The 25,000-nt window shown below is 36.7% G+C and overlaps 1 protein-coding gene across 1 annotated transcript in view; it reads left to right on the forward strand.

Annotated features, from left to right (window-relative positions):
* LOC136847441 (uncharacterized) overlaps window positions 1-25,000 on the forward strand; it is a 761,967-nt gene that overhangs the window by 11,030 nt on the left and 725,937 nt on the right. The gene's annotated exons all lie outside the window — the stretch shown is intronic.

Consider the following 25,000-nt stretch of genomic DNA (forward strand, 5'->3'; position numbering starts at 1 on the left):
AGTTCATTAGATTAATACCCTGTGGTCAAAATGTAAATTATATATATATATATATATATATATATATATATATATATATATATATATGTGTGTGTGTGTGTGTGTGTGTGTGTCAGGTTTTTGTCTAATTTTGTAATTTATAGCATTTTCTATCTAATTTTGGATTTTACATTGATCACGTTTTTGTAAGGTTTCGGATTTCTTTTGATGTTATGTTTATAAGTTTAGAATAATATCCTCCAAATGCTTTTAACATTTTCCTATATTTTCGGAGGGTTTTCGGAGTTTTAATGTTAATCCCCCTCGATGTGGGACCACCTTGACGTGGTGAGCGGAGCTCTTGAATCCCAGGAATTTTTCCCTGGGTTTGAGTCCAAGAGTGTCATATATGATTATATTCTTGTTTGGATTAATTTTTGTGGAACTTTCCACTTTTGCTAAAATTTATTGGACCTGATAAATAGGAAAAGATACCATAGCTGGGATTGGGTTTATGTCCGAAGTTAAACAGTGAGAACTGTGGTGGGACCATCAACTGCCCGAACATTATCAGATTGATAGCTCAAAGGCGGAACTGTTCTTTAGAGCTGGACCACGGATTCCAGGGGGGGGGTTCTAGTTCTGGGGATAGGACTCTCAGGCATTCTAGCCGGTTTGCCCATAATGTGATTAGGGTGGAGATGATAGTATTCTCGTAATACCTTCGGTCCTAACAAGTGGGTCTGGCTTACATTTGGGCCACTCTAATCATGTTGTGCCATCCCATGTGTGGTAGGGTAGGGACGCGGACATTTGGAAGTCGGCTCTCACTTGTGCCATTGGTGAAAGAATAAATTTCATGAAAGGCTAATGATATCTTTTTACTCACCTCGACTCCCTCTTTGGAAGTGGAAGTTGGTCAAGATTCCTGACCTTAGAAACAGAAGAAAACATTGGCATTGAAATTAGAAAACTTCCTGTTGAGTAGACATCCAACTACTGAAATGTCATTCAGGCAAATAAAAGATTAGATGTGTTTGATAGAAACCTCAACAAAAAATCAATCAGAAAATTACTTGCTTATAAAAAATATTGATAATATAAAGGTACATATAAAAAACATGACAATGTGAACAGTGTACAGGGTACCATAGTGCTCCCTGATAACGATGAAGAACCAGTTGAAAATAGTATATTGCTGGATTCCCTTAAAAAAAAAAGATACAAAAATGTCCAAGATTGCGAAATATACCACATAGCCAGTAGACAGAGTAATGGGAAAACACTGAGAAAAGCAAAGATAAAATTTGAAGGCCATGAATTACCCTTCAAAATTAAAATCTTGGGCCAAAGCAGAGAACTGGGGCCGTATGTTCCAACACCACTACAGTGCCAAAACTGTATATGTATGGACATACAAGGAAAAATTGCTGTAATACATCTACATGTGCGTATTGTGGATTTGGCAAACATACCACATAGTGGAGGCGTGGTGAACCAAAGTGCGTGAACTGTGGACAGAATCAACATGCAAGATCTAAGGAGTGTATGTATTATATATACAATACAGAATTAAAATTACTTCAGGAAAGAACGGAAATGCTTATAAAAGCCATATTAGAACTAAAAGTTAGAGAAATGCATGATCCCTCTAGGAAACGAACGTTTTCTTCTGTAGTAAGATCAAATAATGAAATAAAAATGGAAATAGGTGAGAGTAACAAAACCCTGATACATAAATCACAAGGAAAAATGACTACTTTGCAAGAAGAAATAATACTGCAAAAAAAACGAGAAACGTATACAAATATTTGTTCAAATTCATTTGAGATATTAAGAGAAATGGAAGCACAAGAAGATAATACAAGTACCACAGAAATATTAGAAGAAAGTTATGATGAATTAGAAGCTAAAGAAAAAAGAGGCCTTAAGAACTCCTCCCAAGACCAACGAAAAAACGATTATTATTAGAGGTACATCAATTAAACCAAAGAGGGGAGTCCCGAAGAAAGAAGGTAAACCAAAAAATGATAAGGCTATACCTTTGTCTCCTAAAATAATAATAAACCCAATGGAAACAGATACCCAGAACATCAAAGAAATAGTAGAGGAACAAACCATTAACAAGAATGATTATGTGATGGGAGAAGAGATTACTCCATCACCGATAATTGGTGCAACAAGAGTGAACGAACAAGCGACACACGAAGACACAATGTGGATGTGGTGAATGTTTCATTGAACTGTGCAACAAAAACAAAAGCATAACAAAAGACAGTTTAAGAAACACTATACGAAATTTTATAAGATACAGAGATGAAGAAAAGGGCTGCATGTGCATTGGACGCCTAATTTCTTATAAAGAGAAATAATTATCATAAATAAAATTTTAGAAAAAAAGGCAAATTGATGATCTAAAAAAGAAAATAACACTTGAACACATTTTAACGTAACGTTTTCAATAATTATGTAATATAATGGAACGTAAATGGTCTACAGACCAGATTACATTTGGGAATATGTCAACGTGTCAACAAAACAGTATCAACAATAGGTAAATATACCGTAGTATCTACATCTAGAGAAGAAGAAGAAAATTTAGGAACTGCTATATATGTACATAACAAAGTATGTTATGACAAAGTACCTGTAAACTTTACTGACTTGCAAATATCAAATTTTAAAATACGATAATTATGTAATTTACAATTTATATAACCAACCTAATAAAAATTATGACACTGATAAACTTAAAGATTTACTTAACAATAGCAAGGAACCTACATTAATAGTAGATGATTTTAATGTTTACACCCAATATGGGACTGTAATTCTACAAACTCAAATAGAACAGGTGGTAAAATAGAAGAGTTCATGGATTTAAACGACATGTGCTGTATAAATGATGACGAAATTAGCACATATTTGTCAAAAACTCTTGGAACATTTTCCTCAGTAGACTTAACTCTATGTACAACAAGTATAGTTGACAGATTAGATTGGAATACAGTTGACTTGCACACCAGTGATCATTTCCTAATATTAATTAACTTATTACAAAATAATCCTGCAAAACATGTCCCTCACTATAACATTTATAAAGCAGGTTGGGAGCGATATGAAATGCACACTAGAAATATCCCACCATTTGAATGTTTAAAAGACCATAATGACACTAATAAATTTCTTGTTGATTTCATTAAAAATGCTGTTGATAAAGCAATACCAATCTCAAAACCCCATCATTCAAACACAAAGCTCCATGGTGGTCTGATAAGCTAGCAGAATTAATAAGTATAAAACAGTAAATAGGGAGACGATTGGATAATTTGAATAGAAAGTTCAGTAAAATAAATAAAATATTACCGGTATTAGAAGGAACTTTACAGAAAATAACTATATTTTTGCTAGAAATTGATACATTAAAACCTCAATACAATAAAATATCTGCAAAATTTAAAAAGAAATAATTCAAGGAAGAATCATTTCATGCAGGAAATGCGTATCAGATCTCTCTAATAATACTCCCATACAAAAAAATATGGGAAAAATTCAGGAAAATAAATGTACTCATGTTAAACCACCTAGGCATGCCGTATTAAAAGATGGGAAAAGAACACTTGATCCAAAAGAAGTAATTATTATAATAGGAGAAAATCTAGCAAATGTAAGTAGTGATAAAAATTTAGATGAACACGTCCGCACAAAGAAAAATAAAATAGAATTAATAACTAAATTTTGAGGCAATAGACGATATATATTATAATAGAAAATTTAGTATGCCAGAGTTGGAATATGCTCTGTTGGACAGCAATAAATCTGCTCCTGGAGGTGACAATATTTGTTTTGAGATGATCTGCCACTTAGCACCTTTGGCAAAGTCATACTTATTAGAGTTTTATAATCACTTATGGCTTCGAAATTTATTTCCTGATGAATGGCGTAAAGCTATAATAATTCCTGTTCCCAAACTTGGAAAGGATCCCAGTAATGTAAATAATTAGACGAATTTCTTTAACAAGCTGCTTATGCAAAATGGTAAATCCTCGACTAACAACATTCGAGAAAATAAAATTTTGACTCCCACTCAGTTCGGGTCACAGTGTAACAGATCTACGTTAGATTCTCTGTCTAACTTAGACGACCATATACATATAGGTTTTGAAAGAAAAGAAATTACTGTAGCCGTCTTTTTTGACGTTGAAAAAGCATATACCGCATGGAGGTATGCTATATTAAGAACTTTACAAAACAACAACATCCGTGGACATTTACCTAGGTTTATACAAAACTTTTTGACAAATCGCATTTTTCAGGTGAGAATTGATGATGTTCTGTCTAGAACATTTCCACTTGAAAATGGCGTTCCACAGGGAAGCGTCCTTAGTGGCACACAGCTTACTTTAGCAATTAACGATATCAGTAATAATCTACCTATTGGCATTAAAAGTAACCTGTATATGGATGATTTTGCCATATATTATTCAGCATCTCGAATAAAACGTGCAGAACGAATCATTAATAAAAGCATAGTAAAAATAGATGAATGGGCCTCATCTGTAGACTAAATTTTCCATAGATAAAACTCAAGCAATCATGTTTTATAAAAATAAAAAGTGAAAAAAAGGTGAAGAAATAGATTTAAAAATCAGAAACCATAGTATACTAATTGGCCAAACAGCAAAATTTTTAGAATTAGTACTCGAGACTCACTTGAACTGGAAAGTCCACATAATATATGTAAACTCAAAATGTAAAAGAGCATTAAATCTAATTAAAAAACTATCGAACACTACTTGGGGCAGAGCCGTATATACGGCTCTGACTTGGGGATCCAGTAGACATTACGTATTCATTACGTTGCTGAATGGCCCTCTTGGCCCCAGTGCCTGGGCTTTTGTCCTGAATATCATACATCCATCCGAGTGCTCGGAGTGCAAGGTGATGATAACGGTCAGACATGTGTTATTTGAGTGCCCAAAGTATAACCAACAGCGAGTGCCAAATTTTGGAAATAAATCAATGATTGAAATTTTGTCAATCTTTTACATTTTCAGTCGTTCCAATTTTGTTGTTTATGAGGAACTGTGGTTTAATTAATGAAATATAAAAATAAGTAAATAATAAAAGCACGAAAACCCTTATAGCATTTGTCGAATTTAAATAAAAAATTTTTTTATAAATATTACTTATCAATTTTAATATACCTTTTTAGCATGGAAGCATGAGTAAATGTATTTATTGTGTGTATGTGTTGCAGTATGAGAACATGTGGCTATGTGCAGTTTATAATTTCATTTTAATTCGTTCATCATTGTACTGAATGACCTGTTGAGTCCCAGTGCTTGGCCTCAGGCCTAGACTTGATATTTTAATCTAATGCTTCGGGCCAGCGAGCTCAGTGGTCTGGTTAAACTGCTTTAATAATAATAATAATAATTTAATGTTAATTTTTACCATCTTTGTAGAATATTTTGGAATTATATTGATAATTTTTCCTTGGTTTATTTAAATTTTTCCTTACATTTGTGATATACGTGTATAGATACATGCAGAATGTTGAAATTCCTTTGCTCTTTTATATTGAGTGAAAAACATGGACTGGTGTATTGTTAAACAGTTTGAAATATATTTATCCTTGTTTGATTAGTAGGTTTTAGGATTTTCAAGATCGGATTGAATTACTTTTTGACCCTTTACTCATAGGACGTTTTATTTTTCGTATACTTAGAATTCGTTAGGTGGCTATTGTACTCTATTTTAGTCTAAAATTATTTATATTTTTACATTCAAGAACTATTTAAGTCTTATAATTGTTAATTATTTTTTTTTTTTTACTTTTCGGTTAATCTTTGTTGTGTTTGGTCATGATTTGCCAACTGAATAACCCAAGTTTATAATCAATCGTGTGAGAGATATCTTTTAATATTTTTTTTTTTTAGATTTCTCGATTAATTTTTACCAGTATTACTGTCTTTCTTTATTAGTATTGATGGCAGAATGCAGAATGACGCTTCGTATAATTTTCTAATTTGGCTTTTGTAAAGAGTTTGTTTGCCTACGAAAGTATTTCTTCTATTTAATGTAAGTAGACCATAATGTATGTGTGCTGAATTTTTGTAGTAAACATACGTACATTATATATATATATATATGTGTGTGTGTGTGTGTGTGTGACCTGAGCCCACCTCTTGAGTGCTGTATATATTATTAGTTCAGTTTGGGTTTTATGGATATTTCTCAGTCTACGCATGGCTGAGGATTTTTACATTATAATATACTGAAAGCTTATCACTGTGAATTGGAAATTTGCGATCTCTGGGCAACTGTATGCTTCATTACCATTGTTGTTATTGTTGTCATTATGGTGTATATCATGAGTGTTACTGTCATTAGATTTATATTGTGCATTCTGTTATCTCAGTGCAAGTGGGTTGATTTAATTAGAGATGGATGGAGAATTGGAGGTGTAAACATTTTAGTTGTGCCGACCTCTTTACTCTCCTGAGGCAGTCAGTCAGCCTCTGATCCTGGTAGTGGAGCAGATAAGCCTTACAATCGTTCATTTGATGATACAAGCATGAAAGTTGGCAGAATTGCTCATTGAGGGGTACTTCAAGAAAATAGTGCTAGCCACCTGAAACTCCCTTAGGTGGCCATTTTCCAAGATGGTCGCCATATGACGATTATCATGAAAAAATGCCAATACATTTTTGTATAAATAGCCAAAGTTCAATCATTACTGGAATAAATTAGGGGGTTCTTTGCCATAAAATTGCAGACTTTACATGGGAGAACAGTCCTAGCCATTCAGAAATCCAATTTGTCGGCCATTTTCCAAGATGGCCGCTAGGTAAGTCTAATTTGCAAAATAATCCAACTTTCTTGGTATTTCTACATATTTGTCTATGAGTATTTCTATGAATCTGCAGAGCCTGAAGATGCCACGTCAGCTTCAACAAGTGCCCCAGTCCACCCACTGCCCTCTAGCATCGACCCAACAGATTTCAAGGCTGTCATCTCAATATGAAGTCCACCAAACATGATTACAAACTTTTCCTCCCCATATTTGTCAGGCCAGTGCCACTGTATTTGCTTTGCCAATGCATAAAATGGCTGGTCAGTTGTCATAACTCGGGTAGGGAATGTTACAGCTTCCTTGATTTTTTCCAAAGCTTGCTTGATGGTGGCAACAATATGGGCTACATCTTGCAGAAGTGGCAGCAAAGAACTGATGCTGGTCACAAAATCATTTGTCCTTTGTTTGCTTGCATGATGCTCTGACCATGTGGCATTGAATGAATCATCTACATCTGTGGTATCATGGACCTTTTCCAACCATTTATATTCAAACTTGAGTTCCTTTTAGAGAAAACTGTGGTCCGGCAATGATACATCATCAGTGGCGCTCGGTTCTGGATTCCTTTTTGGGAAGAAAGCCAGTGGGGATGTTCGTGAATGACTCAGGAAGATCAGGAACCTTTTTTGTTCGACTGCCTATAACATTGGGCAATGTGCATACTTCCCCATCTTCCTCTGGACTTGGATGCTGGAACAATGAAATACTCGTACTTGTACCAATGAAGGATGTACTGTCTGTTGTAGCTGTTGGATTATGGTCTATGTTGTCTAAAGCAGAAGTTGTGAAGAGTCTCTCAAAATAGGTGGACACAGATCATCATCTTCCACATATTGCTTTACTACACTCTCATCTAACTGCTAATTCCATTCTCATAAAGCTTGTCAATTAATTCTCTTTTTTCTTGTTTTGGCAAAGACTTTTATCCTGACATATATGGGAAAGGGCTTTTGATCCTTCAGTATACTTAGAGTAGCAATTGTATTGTAAAAGTCCAGATGGGACCTGATGTCAACATCATGCTCAGTGCTGCAAAAAAACTGTAGAAGTGCATGTGGAACAGCTTCCTTTCCAATTCCTTATTGTAAATCTTGACTGAATTTTGTCTTATGAGCAAGCATTTCTCTTCGAATGATGCTTGCAGCTTTAGCCAGATGAATAGCTTCACTGTATTTGCTAGCATCAGACAGAATTGTGCCAATGTCTTTTCTGAATGCTAGGAGAACATCACGCCCTTTCCTATGGACCTCAAGCTCAGGGATCCTAGAGAGTAACTGCTCTTTTAACCTGGTGGTAGTGACGTCTGGGGAGTCTACACCTAGTTGTTGTAGCCGGTCGGAAGTGAAGTAAGTATAGCTTAGTTTTACCAGACCACTGAGCTGATTAACAGCTCTCCTAGGGCTGGCCCGAAGGATTAGACTTATTTTTACGTGGCTAAGAACCAATTGGTTACTTAGCAACGGGACCTACAGCTTATTGTGGAATCCGAACCACATTATAGCGAGAAATGAATTTCTATCACCAGAAATAAATTCTCTAACTCTTCATCAGCTGGCGGCGGGAATCGAACTCCGGCCCATCGAATGACGGTCTGAAGCTCAACCAACTCGGCCAACAAAGGGTCGGAAGTGAAATATATGGTTCAGCGTCAGGGGCAGCACTGAAAAAAATAGATCCAATTCACAATGAAGGACTAAGAATATGCACAGGAGCATTTAGATACCCACCAGTCTCCCCAGTACAAGTCGAATGTAGCGAACTGCCACTGTTCCTCCATAGAGAGTTCATGATAATGAAAGTGCATTAAGAATCAAGACAAGTGATTCACCAACAAAAAATTTATTCGATCTAAGGGATACATTTATAAACAATCATCCACCTCCTTTCCCAGTTACAGCTAATAGATTGTTTGAGTCACTGAACATAGATATGTAAGTACCTTCAACAGTGAAGTTACCACCCCACTGGACTATAAATAAAGTAGGGACTAGCATACAGTTGAAATATTTATCAAAAAGTTCCTCATACATCCCAGAACACCATAGACAAAAAAACATAGATCATATAAGACAAAAAAGCTCACATTACGCGATTTATACAGATGAGTCTAAATCACAACACGGAGTAGGATATACAGCTATATCCCAGAACAAGTCATATCAGTTATCTCTGCCTAATAATGCCTCAGTCTTCACAGCTGAGTTGTGTGCAATCGCAGTAGCCATCAAAATTGTAAAGCAAATATCATTCAATAATTTTGTGGTTTTTAGCGAGTCAAGAAGCGCTATGGAAGCCGTTCAAGGTTACTACTCAAAAAATAATATTGTACAGGAAATTAAATATGAATTCCAAAAATTGTATAATAATGGAAAAAATATTGAAATATGTTAGATCCCTGCCCATGTGGTGATTAAAGGAAATGAAGAGGCTGATAAAGCAACTAAGGAAGCGGTCCACATTGCAAGAGCAAATGTAAAAATCCCAATTAGTGAATACATTAGAGATATAAAAACAATCATTGTAAATAAATGGCCAAATACATGGAACGAGGAACCTTTAAATAATAAATTGAAACAGATAAAATCCAATGTTGGAAAATGGAGCTCATCATGAGAGAGAGAGAGAGAGAGAGAGAGAGAGAGAGAGAGAGAGAGAGAGAGAGAGAGACGCACACGAGTAATTCTGACGCCTCTGCGAATAGGCCATACTCGTTTGACACATGACACTTGATGAACAGTCCACATGGCCCTCCTCCCGGATGCCCAGAATTCAAAGTGTTGATAACAGTTAAGCATGTGTTGTGTGACTGTCCAAAATATAACCAACAGCGAGTATCAACCTTTGGAAATAAATCGATGGGGGAAATTTTATCAGAATCTTATACATTTTCAGTCATCCCAATTTTAATATTCATGAGGAAGTGTAACTTAATAGAAAAATATAAAACTAAGTAAATAATGAAAATACAGAAGCCCGTAGAGCGTTTATTTAATAAAAAATTAAATTGTTATGTAATGTATTCTGAATTTTGATTTTTAATTATTTTGAAATTTGATTCTATTCTTTTTTATTTTTTCGTATTTATGGAAACGAGTAAATATATTTGTTGTATACATGTGTTTCATTGTAAAAGCATGTTCATTATACAGTTTTTTTCTTTTAAATTTCATTTTCATTCATTCATCATCACGCAAGTGACCTGTTTGGTCCCAGCTCTAGGCTTATGGCCTAGACCTGGCATTTCATCCTAACCCTTCTGGCCAGTCCTATGAGAGCTGATAGTCAGCTCAGTGGTCTGTATAAACTATCTTATCTTAATCTTAATAATAATAATGTAGCCGGCGCTTGTATAGGGAAGCTAGGTCAGCAAGTCTGAATAATACAGGTGATGTTTCTGTATTAGTAACCTTGCTATCAGTGATGTAGATAAGTTCAGAAAAAGCCACAGGATATAACTCTTTCCATTGATCATGGGGATTCTCCTCTTGCTTTACGTATCACACATTAAGATGTACTCTCTCTGAGTTGTATACGCCTGCCAAGCATCGTGGGTGATACCTCAGTTCTTGAGCAACATCACCAGCACTTAACTATGGTTTAAGGTCATGGCACATTGATTGAGCCTTTCATTCAGCTGCATTATCATTGCTCGTATTAATTTTGATATTTCATCCTCTTCTTCACACAAAAAGCATTGTACCCTTGGAGGTCTGAGGTTCTTGATCTTTATCCACAGTTTTCTTCTGTGCCTGATGTACTGGGAGTCACCGTTCTCTTCTGAGCTCTTTTCAACTAGGTATTATTAAACAGAAGTCTGCAGCTGTTATATTTTGCTCTATTTCGTATCAATGTAATTTCTATGACTTCTCCATCATCTAACCGTGCTAGATGAAATGATATTGGCAATGCAATAAAAGCATGAAACAATGGTACATTTTTTGCAAGAATAACATATCCAGCAGAGTCCTGTTTCCTCTGCAATAAGCTAAGGGGTGAAATTAGTGTTTCGTCACTTTTGTCGTCTTGACAAAGACAACATTTACTCCGGTCAGTTTGAATTTTTGGTTTGGCATCCATGATAAGATACTTTGAACTTGAGTAGAGCTGGCCGAGGGTTTATCCTTTTACCACCTTTGCTCACTTTCATGTATGGGATACGGTTAGGTTCGAGCTGTTGCCCTACACCTAACCCGGTCGTTCATCCAATATCATTAAATCCCGTGCGATCTGTACACCATCCGTATAATGTTAAAGCCCCTGTCATCCTTGGTTCGGCCAAGGAGGTTTAATAAGCTCAGTGTCAATTCAGGTGCGGCTGTCTAATTTCTTTGGGACTGACTAGATATCATTTTGGGTATTAAACTTGAAGTTGAAATTTTTGATGGCTAGCACTTTTTTCTCAAAAAGTGACTTACAGAGTTTATACATACCAAATTTCTTTTTTTTTTTATCATCAAATGAACGATTCTGGCCAAAAATCACATTAAGCTGCTCCACTATGCTGTGGGTACACTAGTGATACGTACCCCTTATAGAATATGAGGCACTTTCTTTTTAAAATGAAATCGGTAAAAAGGCACCCTCGGGATAGATCAGCAGATACCTGTGAAGATAATATTTCCCCATTCTCAGTAGCCATTATAGGTTGAGGTTGATAGATAGCCCTTTAACCTTCATTGACCTGCTTGGGACTTGTCACATACCACTAACTACCAGGTGCCTTATTTACTGCTAATGTCTACAAAGCCACAATGGTTTTATCGACACGTGATTATTTTGTTTTGTTTTCGCTGAATATATATATAAGTTCCAGTCGGTGTCGATGACCTGCATTGTGCCTCCAGTTGAACAAGTCAAGAAAGCAATATCATTCATACCGTGAAGATAGTGTAGTTTATTTCCCATTTGACCTTCACTTTTTAGCAAGTATAATGATTTCAAGTCCATACACTCAACACCCTTTCACTGGAAAAATGAATCTTTCCGTAATTCCAAACATCGCCTCCTGTTGGCTTGAGTGAATTGGCTGCTCCATCCTTATGAGGGGTCCGATTATCTTTTTTTTTTACATTTCTTTTTAACGGCGTGTCCATTATTTAGTGTAAAAAAGAAAACGTTCCCCTCACCCAATTGGCGTGGAGGAGTCTGGAAGAGAAAAAAGAAAATGAGAGAGACTCTTTTGGTAGAACAATAGTCTCGTTTTGTGATGACAGCAATAATAGATAAAGACGATGCTGGGAAGTTTCGACTTTTATATTGTCTTCCCTCGCTGGCTGGGAATGGGAGAGAGCCTTTATAGTGATTCTAATTCCGAATCTAACGAAGATCCTTTTCCCTGCTGAAGGAAGATTCCTTTCTCTCTTCGTTTAGTACTGTTGATTCTTTTCACTTTATTTTCGCTTGATTTCGCCTTTGTTTTCGTGACAATTTGGAATTATTGTTCTTTTTCATGTACGATATTCTTCTCTCTCTGTGGAAGCCACCATGGCAGCCAGAAAACAGCCACCTTAGGTCAGAGATGAGTCGAGGTAGACTGGAATTCATTCACCATTTAAAAAACTGCTTGCCCTCTTTTGTTCATTAATTAAAGATAAAATAATTCATCAGAAGGCTTTCAGAGTAACGCTAACAATTGTTCGAAGTGCAATAATCTCTCTCTCTCTCTCTCTCTCTCTCTCTCTCTCTCTCTCTCTCTCTCTCTCTCTCTCTCTCTCTCAAAGACTGTATATATGTATATATATATATATATATATATATATATATATATATATATATATATATATATATATATATATATATATATATATATGTGTGTGTGTGTGTGTGTGTGTGTGTAGATAAATAGAGAGGAAGTGATAGGTAAATTAGATACAGATATAGACAAGTACTCATTATTATTTTCAACATCCGAGAAAAGAAAGCACTGTGCTTTTATCTAAAGCTAACTATCTATCTATCTATCTATCTATAATTGTATATGTATGTGTATATATATATATATATATATATATATATATATATATTATATATATATATATATATATATAGAGGCAAGGTTTTCATTGTAGAATGTATCATTTATCTAGAGAGATAGGACTGAAAATGTATATAAGAAAAAGGTAATAATGAAGACAAGACTATTTGCAAAGGGATGAAATAATTACTCTAGATGAAGAGAGAGAGAGAGAATTATTGATGCTGAGTCTTTCAAATTTATGTGAACCATGATATCTAGTAGAGGTTTTTTAGAGTTGGAATTTACTGAAAGAATCTAGAAGGCAAATCAAACAATGGACAGGCTGAATAAGGTTTGGAAATCAGACACTGAAATTTCTTACAAATGCAATATTATACCTAAGTCTTGCACGATCTGTATTGCTATACGGACATGAATCTTTGTGTGACGGTGAAACTATATTTAAAAGATTATGCCGATTTGAGAACAAATCTTTAAAAAGGTGGCAGGATAGAGAGAGAGAGAGAGAGAGACATATTGTATTATAAGTGAAATTGTGGAAGTTTCATATGTATATGAGATATTATTGGGGAAATATTTGGGAGAATAGCGCTTAATGATGACAGCTGGGTTCCCACGGACCATGAGGAGGGAGGTTGGAGATATGTGGAAATGAAAGCATGGGCAAGCCATTAGTTTTATTTTTCTAAGATTTCTGTTAAATATCATTACTTTAGTTTTACGATGCATTATAGTAACCAAACGCTGTAAATCGTAGGGCGTTTTGCTGATTAAGACAGCATCTTCTGTTAACTTGTCGTTGCTTCAATGGCAACCTTCCTCTCTCCAAACAGCAAAGGTGACTAAACATTTCCGTATAATACTCCTGTTTATTGCAAACTCACCTGACAGTACTCCAGCACCACTAACTTGAATTAGCTCCGTGTATTTAATGGGAAGGACTTAAGAATTTTATTAATTTATTTATTTAGCCTATTGAGGGTGAGCATACCGGATATTTTTATCGTAAGTGCAGTGCCTCTGTAATGACCACATTTAGTACGTCATCTTTCTTTGCCGTCTTTGTTACAAGTTCTTATTACCCATTCCATAGTCTACTTAGTATACGGTATGTGATTTCATTTTCAGCTAATTCATCATCTTGTAAGGATTCCATCTTAGCCCAGTTCTTTCCGCTTCCTAAGTCTTTATTTTTGATATAGTCATCTGTACGTTATTTTCCTCTGCTGATATATCAATGAAATCATCCCACTCATCTCTGTTCTTCATTGGCCGCTCAGCGTTGTCTTCTTCTTCGTCAGATGTCCTAAACGACCTACCCCTTCCCATTTGATTGGAATTTTCCTGTTTTTTTTTTTTTTTGTTTCCTCATGGATATTTCATAATTATTTTGTAGTCTGCCTTATCACCAGTGCCACTACTTGAATATATGGCTCTATCGGCATCACCTCCCTGTTTTCCCGGAAATTCTCTCATCTCTCCTGCACTTCGCTAACTTCACGTGAGTGCTTAACATGGTCTGCGTTGCATTCTTGATCTCCTCCATGAGTACCTTAATCTTTTGTTTGTTTACTTTAATTGTATACCGGGTCTCATCTGTTATCGAAGGTTTCTGTCTTGTTAACCCATATTCCAGCACTTCTTTTCTGGCAAGTGTCAATCTAGTCCTCGATGATTTCTTGATGTTATATTCAAGAAACCGTATTGTATAAAGCGTAGATTCATTATCAACGTTTTAGTTGGATGCTTTTTATTTCAGTTTCAGTGTTACAGTGACAACTTGGTGATCACTTCCGATTATTTTTTCTGCATAGTTCCAAACTTTCATCAGCGTTTTATAAAAAAAAAAAAATCTTGATTAATGACAGCCGTCTGTTAAGTTCTGTGACTGCCATCTGGAGACGTTAAAGTGTATTTATGGATGACCATGTGTGGGAAAAGACTACTTAAAATTACAAGATTATTTGCAGCGCAAAAAATTATAAGTCGCTTCCCGTCCTTCCTTGCCCATCATATCTTCCATACCTTTATTGTTTCTATCAACTTTTACTTTTATATCATGTCACCAGCAATCATTCTCATATCTCTTTTGGTGTTTCATCCTTGACACTGTATTTCTGTATAAAATCCATCTTTTCATTTGGGAGTTGAGCGTCGGTGCATGGTGCTCTGAAATAGTAAGAGTTTACTCTTATGGTTTAAATCTTGCTTAAATCTAATGCTCACTGCGCTCCAGTAAGACATTGATTTTTCTGTATTCCTTGTTAAGATCAAGTCTACTCCTTCTCTACTAGTTCCACCTGCTCTGCCTTAGTAAAGATACAAATTAACCCCAACCGGCCTTTCTTTTCCCATCCATTCCTTGGCATCGTTATTCACAAACAAATAAGATATCTGGTCTGTATCTCCTAATCTGGTCTGTATCTCCCAAATTCACTTTCTGCCTCTTACCACTTTCCAGTTAGATTCTGGGTTCCTAGGTTTCTAGGTAATCAGTTATCCAAGTACGGACCAGACCTTTTTAGAAGGGATGGCACCAGATGGAGTTAACCTTTCGACCTCAGGAAGCCTATTAGAATAAAGGTGGCAAACCTATCCCCTTCAGCTTGGCTGCAGTGCACTACATCCAACATGACTGCAACCCTCGACAGTTAACAAACTACTAATTACATACTGTAATCCAGAGTTTAGGTCAACAGAGGCACAATGTAATTTTCATGAACTATAATTAGCTACCCCTTTGCCTGCTGGAAGATATTAACCCGTGTGTGTTCGTATACGTATTATGATGTAATTATCTGCTCTCCTCAGTTGCTTTTGGCTTACAGTGCTGTGAAGGGTAATTTGGTTTATTTGCCTGGTTTCAAAAAGCCAGTTCTTTACTGCGTATGCAAATAATAATACACAGAAATAATAATACACAGTACATTATGTACAGTGGTTTTCATATGCTAGATAATTTATATGCTAGATAATTTATAAAAGACAAAAACTATTATAATAGAGTTCGAAACTCAGGTTGCTGAGTGTAATCTTTTTGACTTTTACTCGTTCAGTTAATAATTGACTGTCAATTCTCGGGTTGAAGGTTATTGAACGAACACCCTCTACCTGTGAGTCCTCTGATCACGCCATCTGTAATAACACGATGCTGTAAATCCTGTGCCTGAAACTCATGGTAATTATAACTTTGCTATGGTTCTCCTGCCAAAGTTAAGCATGCATTCGAACAGTTCCCGTTTCGGTGCTCAGATTCCGTACTTCAAGCACTGATAAATCCTCTAGTTGCAAGAGGTGTTAGGGCAGGTCATTTCTGTGTGTGTGTGTGCGCGCGTGTGCGTGTGTGGTTCCTTTTAAGCTCGCCGGGACGAACGACTACATCTTGAACAGGAGAGCTATTGCAATATACCCGAGGTTTTTGTCCGTGAACAACAGGTTAAAGACTGAAAAATTCCCAGTAACCGTTGAAGCTTATAAGGTACGACTGTCCCATTCAGAGGAAGCTTCCTTGCTGGAATACCTTTTAGAGCCAGTTCTTCCCATCTGGCACTCGACCTTTGACCTTGGGTAAAAGTCTAGCTTTTAAAGAGACTTCTTTTTCGGTTTCCCGCTTGGTGCTTTGAACTTTTTCAGCTCTATTAAACTTCATGGTGAAGCAAATTGATTTTCTAGAAATTTTTGCTTGTTTGTTATACCTTGTAGATGATATGAATTATTGTAGTAAGGTATCCCTTGATTATTATTAATATATTCATTGTTATCGAAATATTTATATGGAAACATCCAGTGGCACTCCCTTGCCACAGACGCTTCCATAGAACTTAATACCCAAATGTTTGAAAACAGAAGAGAATTATGAATTATTGAAGACGAATGGACAAACGCAAGTGTAGTCTTGCATATAAAGCCAGTACATACATTGTTTTGAAGATGGAATTTTAACATTAAAGTGATAATGATTTTAAATTTTTTCCATATTTTCTATCCTGAACATTGTTGTTTTCCGATTTTGAACTTATGGTCATCTCAGTTCGTAAGACAGACGTACAGTTTGTCAAAGAACGAAAGGTAATTTTTAGAAATTTCTGAATTTACTTACAGATAGATTTGCTACGGTGCATATTTACGTTATTTAAATGAAACGCCTTTCGTGGAATTCTGTTTCATGGAATTCTTCATTTGGAATTTCATTTATATATTAATTTTTTTTTCAATACCCCACCCATGTTTTCAGGCATACATACCATTAGCTTTTTTTTTTTTTTTGCATGTGTCATGACCTGTGGAGAATACTAGTGAAACATGCAATCCAGTCATTAAGTAATAGAATTTTAAATGTTCATCTCATCTTTGAAAATGACATGAATTGGTCTCTCTCTCTCTCTCTCTCTCTCTCTCTCTCTCTCTCTCTCTCTCTCTCTCTCTCTCTCTGCATGGCAGGTTTCATGCATTATAAAGTAATACGTAACTTGAGAATTATATATATATATATATATATATATATATATATATATATATATATATATATATATATATATATATATATATATATGTGTGTGTGTGTGTGTGTGTGTATGAAAACTCATAATCAAGTAGATAGTGTTCACATTACCACCCTCCTTGTCAAAGAAAATTATGACTAGGAAATCGTTATTTGTATTAACGAAGCTTTTGTTGAATGTCTTTCCATACGGATTCGTAATTAAGTAGACAAGAAAGTTGTAAGTTTTGCGCAGGATACAGCTTCCGGAAATTTTCATGGTCTAAAAAATATAAGGTCATAAGGTCTAAATTGGTATAGTACAGTATATTGAACCGAAAATCAAACTAGATTAACATGGTAACCAAAATTTGATAATTTTTGGCGACCGAATGTTAGTTATACATTTTGATAGTTCTTTTACACTTACTACGTTGATCTTGATATTAGTGCAGCAGATAATTGCATATTTCATAAGAATCGTTCAGATAGTGAAACAAGCATGAAATTTTGCACAAGTGCTCTTTAAAGTTCCCTCTATCAGAAAAGGGCGCTGGCCACGCAAAAATTCAATATGGCGGCCAAATTCCAAGATGGCGGCCAGTATCGACAGATTTTGGCTAATTTTTCACTAGAATGGCATGTATTTGCTTCTAGCAATATGGTAAAGCTCTTCCATACTATTTCTTGTGAATATTATGTTTCTGTAGCTTCCCAGTACAGTTTACCTTTAAATATGGGGGCTATATGGCTGCCAAGAAAAGGTAGAAACAATAATTATAATGAGAAATAATGCCCGTTCAACAATTATCGTTTTAAGCATGGATCTTGGTTTCTGTGGTTTTAGATCCTAATGAGGCCATCTCTTTCGAATAACTCATCAATTTTGAAGGAAAATTAATAAATGTAAAAGAGTGTATGTCTGCACACAACCAGGGCACACTGGTGACATCACTGCTGTGTAACTCAGCATGGGGTTCAGTGCCAGCTAATCCAGCTTTACTAATCCTGTAGTCTTAGACTAGTAGTTGTAGTATAGTTTAGTTTAGTGTCCCAAATGCTTTCTAACAGCCCCAGACCAGCTTGGTACTCTTCTTCATGGCAGTGGTTGGACAGGAGCTCTGGTGGAGGCAGGAGTTGCTTCATCTGGAACTGCAGAATCCTTCCTGTCAGCTGCAAGTGTAACCAGGACACGGCAGATGCACCAGGTTACAGCCTCTAGTTTGTACAAACTCCTGAGGACAGCATACACTGACTACTGTGCTGAGAAAGCAAACAACAATGAGCAGGCATTAGAGTTTGAGGAGTGGTGTGACCTTCGAAGACAGCAGAGTCCACAGTTCCACTTCTGGCACATGGTGTTGTCTATGGAACTTGTGATATTCCTACTGATCAGGTCCTTCCGTGAGGCCAATTTTGTCCTCTACTGCCAGGCATTGCATGAGCTGATACCCTACTTCTTTTCCAACAATAATACAAACTATGCTCGTTGGCTGCCTATTCACCTCAGGGACATGCTTACCCTAGAGAGTTCACACCCAGAGTTGCACAAGGAGTTCAAGGCTGGCAACTTTGTTGTGCACAAGACCAGTCGCCAGTTCTCAGCAATGGCTCTTGACCAAGCTCATGAGCAGACCAATACCTTTATAAAGGCTGATGGCGGAGCCATTGGGCTGACTGAAGATCCGTCAGCACTCAGAAGATGGATGGTGGCTGGCCCAGAGATCATCCGCTTGGTGTCTGCATACGAAACAGAGGTTCAAAGTAAGGAGTCTAATGAGCAGACAACACACCATGAACAAACACCTCATGCGCAGAAGACATTCTTGGAGAGAGTCAGCAAGCTGTCATTGGCTTTGCAACACTTGGGAAGTCCTTTTCAGGAAGAGAGCCAGGATCTGTATTCCATTGACAACAAAGACATTGCCCACCCCAGCTCAGCAGAACTTCTACAGACACACCTTGACAGAGGCCGCACTAAATTTCAGAAGTTTTCAGACTCTTTGGCAAACAATGCAGTCTCCTTCTATGAGCCGATAAAGAAGAACAGAACTGACTTCTTCAGGCAAGAAGCTGCTCCTGTAGAACAGTCAAAGCAGAAACTTCTGAAGGAGGATTGCCAGCTTTTCTCAAAGCTATTTATATCCTGTCAGAGCCGTGAATGTGATCTGCAGGAATTCTTCCAGCACGAGAATCAAACATTCCCAGCTTCCCTTAGTGAGGGTGGTAGGCTGTACACATGTCAGAAGTCTCAGCTGACCTCGGTCCTGAGAGTCATGTTACACTAGAAGACAAAGAACCAAAGACTGATGTCCTCATTGTAGATGGATCAGCTTTGGTCCATGCCTTGCCACCAAAGAAAGGAAAGACCTTTGAGGGCTATGCACTTTGCGACTTCTTGCCTGTGATACAATCCTATAGCAGCAAGTACACATCATCACATCTTGTATTTGATGTATACAATACATCCAGCCTCAAAGCTGAGACCAGGCTCCAACGTGGTCAGGAGGAAGGCGCAAGGTGACAGACAAGAACACAATTCCATCCAACTGGCGCAATTTCCTAAGACACGATGCCAACAAGACAGAGTTGTTCCAGTTCCTGGCAGACAAAGTTGCCCAGATGTCTGCCACAAATGTTGTCATTGCCACGAAAGGGTCTGCTGTCCTCAGCACTCATGAGGCTAGTCTTCAGGGACTGGAAAAGTGCTCTCATGAGGAAGCTGACACCCGCATCTTTCTCCATGCCAAATATGCCACAGAACATGGAGCCAAGACCATCACGGTTAAAGCAAATGACACAGATGTTCTTGTCGTTGCAGTCAGTGCTTTCTCCACTCTCCACAATCTAGGGCTAGAGAAGCTATGGGTGGCATTTGGCCAAGGCCAGAGCCTGCGCTGGATTGCTGTGCATGACCTGTGCAACTCTCTGGGCCAGGAGAAGGTGAATGGCATGCTCTTCTTCCATGCGTTCACAGGCTGTGATACAGTGTCAGCCTTCCGGAGCAAGGGCAAGAAGACCGCCTGGCAGACATGGAACATCTTTCCAGAGGCCTCCACTGTGTTCTCCAAACTGAGTCACTACCCTCTCAGAGTGGAAGAGAGTGACCTGAAGGTCCTGGAGAGGTTTGTCATACTTATGTATGAAAGATCCAGCACTGCTGGCACTGTGGATGAGGCTAGACTTGATATGTTTGCCAGAAAACAAAGGGCATATGAGGCCATTCCACCAACCAGGGAGCTCTCCTCCAACACACCAAGCGTGCTGCGCACCAGGCTGGTTGTGTGTGGGGGCAGGCCACCCAGTGTCAGCCACAGCCAGAGAACCCTGCTGAGTGGGGATGGCAAAAGTCTGGTGAAGCATGGCAAGTCCTCTGGACAACCAACTCGCCCTTAGCCAAGAGTTGCCAACAGCTTACCAAATGTGGATGCAAAGCAGGCTGTCGGGAAAGGTGCAAGTGCTACAAGCTGGGTCTTCCTGCACAGCTCTGTGCACTTGCAAATGTGAAGTCTAGATAAATATTGCCCTCTCTTCAGTAGATAATCTAGCTTGAGCATCCAACGTGTCATGCTATGCCTACCTTCTTATCCTCGAATTTTTCAAAGGTGTAGGTTGAGACCTATACATAGATTGGTTGCGTTTAGTCCGTATTTCTCTTCTTTTCTTTTTATGGTTACAGTCTTAGACACAATGTTGTATGTGACCATACCATTACTATTTCAGTTGAAAAATAGCATATTAGTTAAACTGTCTGATCACATGAATATACCATTAAATAAAAACAGTTGGTCTCTATGTCTGCTAGCGCTGTGGATAGAAAAAAAAACTTTTATGGCAACCATTTTGTACGCCATCTTGGTTACAATTCATTTAGTAAGGGTTTTCAATAAAATGTGTGGTATGGAACATTTTTATAACCTAAAAGTCGAGGTTTAAAAAAAAAAAAAACTGGCATATTCCATCCAATAGATGCTCCCAAACCAGTGAATCTCAACATAGATGGCGGCCATTTTGAAAAATAGCCGCCATCTTGGATTTTCAGGTGGCCAGCGCCCTTTTCTAAGAGAGCGTAGTCTTAGGAATGTTTGTGCCAAATTTCATGCTTGTTTCACTATCTGAACGATTTTTACAGCAATCTGCTGCACTATATGTCTAGGAAACAGTTTCATTATTTCAAGAGCTGCTTCAATGTTTCGTGTAGATAGTACTTCATATTTCGACAACCATTTTATTCATCATTTACTTCGCGTGAAGTGAATGGGAAGAGGTCTGTATTTTCAAAGGAATGTATCAGCAACATTCTGACATTTTATGGATGAAAAACATACTTGAATGGCGAGTCCACTGAATATCACCTTGCCTTGACGTCATGTGTAAACAAACCCGGCAAATGTAGTTCGAGCTAAGTGCTCTCTCTCTCTCTCTCTCTCTCTCTCTCTCTCTCTCTCTCTCTCTCTCTCTCTCTCTCTCTCTGTGGTGATGTGCACACATACACACACCTATATATGATAAACAAAATGACGTGCTTGCTTTTGTGATTTCTTAGTATATGTATGTGTATGTATGTAATATATATATACTGTATATATATATATGTATATATATGTATATGTATATATATATATATATATATATATATATATATATATATATATATATATATATATATAAGATGGTTCTGTAGGTTATATAATTGTAGCAGTACTTGTTTGGTTACGAAGCTCACATACAATTCTCAACCCGTGAATCGGCCGTAACAAGTATGATCCACTCGTGTATGATTTACTACATTCAGAAAGACTCTTGATACTGGTTTTATTCAAGAGGCGTAAATCTTTTTATATTTTTTGACGCATTTTCTCTTATGATTGTGGATTTTCATTAACGTTGTGGGGATTCTAATGTTCATCATTCAGGCATTTAATGCCTCGCCTTGACATATCCCATTGCAAAGAGGAAGGATTATGAAGGAAATCCTTAGGTTCGTTATCCTTGATATTATTTAAGCGCGTTCTCATCTTCATAGTCTTCCTGGCTTAACGTTTTTTTTTAATGTTCATTCATTTTGTTTCCACTGAATAATCAGTAGTCGATATATGTTTGGTATTTATGCTGTGTAGTCAGTTTTATGTTGGAGGGGAATTTGAACCGTTCTTAAGTAGCAGTAGATTCCTGTAGATTTAATTCATTTTATTGCTGATGAGGATATCAGAAATACGGATGAAAATGATTTTGGTGTAGTTAATGGTATTACACAATAGACCATGAACAGTATTGAAGACGGTTGTACTCGGTTTCAAGCTACATACAGCAGACTTCCAAGTACAAAGTTACATTACAGCATTGTAAAACATCGACTTTTGTGGTTACAAGAACCTGACATTAATCTTGTATCATAAATAATAGATTCACGCAGATTCCAAGTAACAACTTAATTACTGAGAACACTATAGAACACATTCATTCTCGTTACAAACAAAAGCTTCGGATTCCTGGAATTTTTATTACATAAAAATATTTAGGAGTGATTGTTTTATTCCTCCCAAAGTTAAGCGAAAGTTACAGTTACGTTACCACATTCGTATTTTATAGGGGAACTCGTTTTTAATTACTTATATCTTTATTAATTTTTTATTGTTTTCTCTTTATGTTTTTCATTGCATTATTTTTCTTGTTTTCGTTATCGCTTACGAGAAAAGAAACACAACTCTAGTTGATGATGATGGAACAGAGAATGGAGATGTTTTTCGCTTTGAGAATCAAGTTTTATTTCTGTAAAAAACAGAAGGCAAAATAACCCTGATTTCCCCTCTCTCTCTCTCTCTCTCTCTCTCTCTCTCTCTCTCTCTCTCTCTCTCTCTCTCTCTCTCTTCTCTCTCTGCCGTCGTTAATATCTGCCCTTGTCCAAGTGGCAAACATGATGTGTTCTTTTTCCGCTCTCTCATTTAACGCTGCGTCGGCTCCGCCTCCTGAACTCATTTCCTTCCGGTTTCATAATTACTTCTCTCGTATATTGGAGTTACTCTTCAAATTTTCTGTCTCAGTAGTTATATCTCTGAGACTTGCGAAAAATTTCGCAAAGGAAACAGAAGTTCTTTTTCTTGTAAATTATAACACCTGTAGTATTCCATCTTTCAACGAGGTTTTATGTAATTTGTTTTTTCGATATATATAGATCCATATTCTTTTTTTTATCGTACTTGTGCGAAGAAATATTAGTTAATCATAGAACTGGTACTAGTTATTAATTATCAAGTTACTAAATGATGTAAAAGAAAGCTGCTAAATTTTATAAAAAACAAAACCAGGAATTCATATATTTTATGAAAGAAATATCAAAGAAAAAAAAAAATTTTATTTTATTGAACTTGAATGTTTTTGTCATTTTTCTTGCATTTAAAAGAAATTTTAAAAATATTCTTTTTCCTTAGTTAAGTTTTATGTCAACAAACTATAGGGCACTCAGAAGTCTATTTTTTTTTATTTATGTCTCCGTTTAGAATAGCTTAATACTTTATAAATTTTTAAATTAAGGGTACTTCATTAGATTTAATTGCATCCTTTTTTTATTTTCCTCTTGTCCAAAGCTTAGAAAAGTTCGTTAGTAGGCCTCCATTCGGATACTTGGGATCTCGGGAAATTACCCAAGCAATTGTGAGCAACGTCATGTGAGTAGTAATTAGGTGTACGCAGTGGTTGCATGCCCTCTCATAAGCTCTCATTAAATTATGCTATAATTACTCATTTTTCTGTTGTCATCGAGGCCAGATACGTAGGGTATTGTGATTCTTTTTTTTTCAGCACCAAATCGTTTTTCCTTAGAGGGAGTGGGATTAAAGAAAAATAACACTGCAATCACTGCTGCATGCATACTTTAATTGCTGATTTTTTGTTTGATAAGTTTAAAAATTTCTGGCGCTGTATGTTAGTTATTATCATTATTTTTATGACTCCCACTCCCTTCTTTCACAACGCTGCTTTTCAGTTATTTTTTAAGTTTTCTTTGTTATTACAATGGTGCATTAGCCCAGTTTTCAAGACTGTATCATGTCAAGATACAGCTAAAAGGAAACACGAGTACATTATATATATATATATATATATATATATATATTCAATGATATGGCAGTTGAATTTCCAGAGGCTTTTTCCTTATTTCTTACCGTACAGTAATCTCCTTTGTAGTGACCCTATGTGCACCTGGCAGTTTGTTGCTTCCCAAGCTGGCGAGGTCTAGCAATACAAAAGTGATAGTGTGATAATGGGGTTTGCTTACCTGGATGTGTAAGGTGTGTTTGGATGAGGGAAAGGGAAGATGTGGGTTAGAGGAATAATTGTTCCTTATACAAGTGTACTTGTATAAGGCTGCAAATATTGTGTAAGTTTTATATGGGACTTATCCACGGTTCAGCAATTAAAGTGTAAAAAGTTCAGTGACCTTTGGCTTATTTGTTTTTCTTGAGCCATTTTCTAACTCGAGGAAAATCTGAATGTTAAGAAAAAGAATCACTTGGCGGAATTAGATTACTTAATAATTATTTCTGTTATTTCATCTTTGAGAAATGAGAGAGAGAGAGAGAGAGAGAGAGAGAGAGAGAGAGAGAGAGAGAGAGAGAGAGAGAGAGAGAGAGAGAGAGAGAAAACTCTAATACATTTCTTTCCTGTTTGTATCACTGCTAACAAAATGCCTGCGATTATTGAAATG

The sequence above is a fragment of the Macrobrachium rosenbergii genome, chromosome 16, assembly GCF_040412425.1.
Source record: "Macrobrachium rosenbergii isolate ZJJX-2024 chromosome 16, ASM4041242v1, whole genome shotgun sequence".
In the NCBI taxonomy this organism is placed as follows: Eukaryota; Metazoa; Arthropoda; class Malacostraca; order Decapoda; family Palaemonidae; genus Macrobrachium; species Macrobrachium rosenbergii.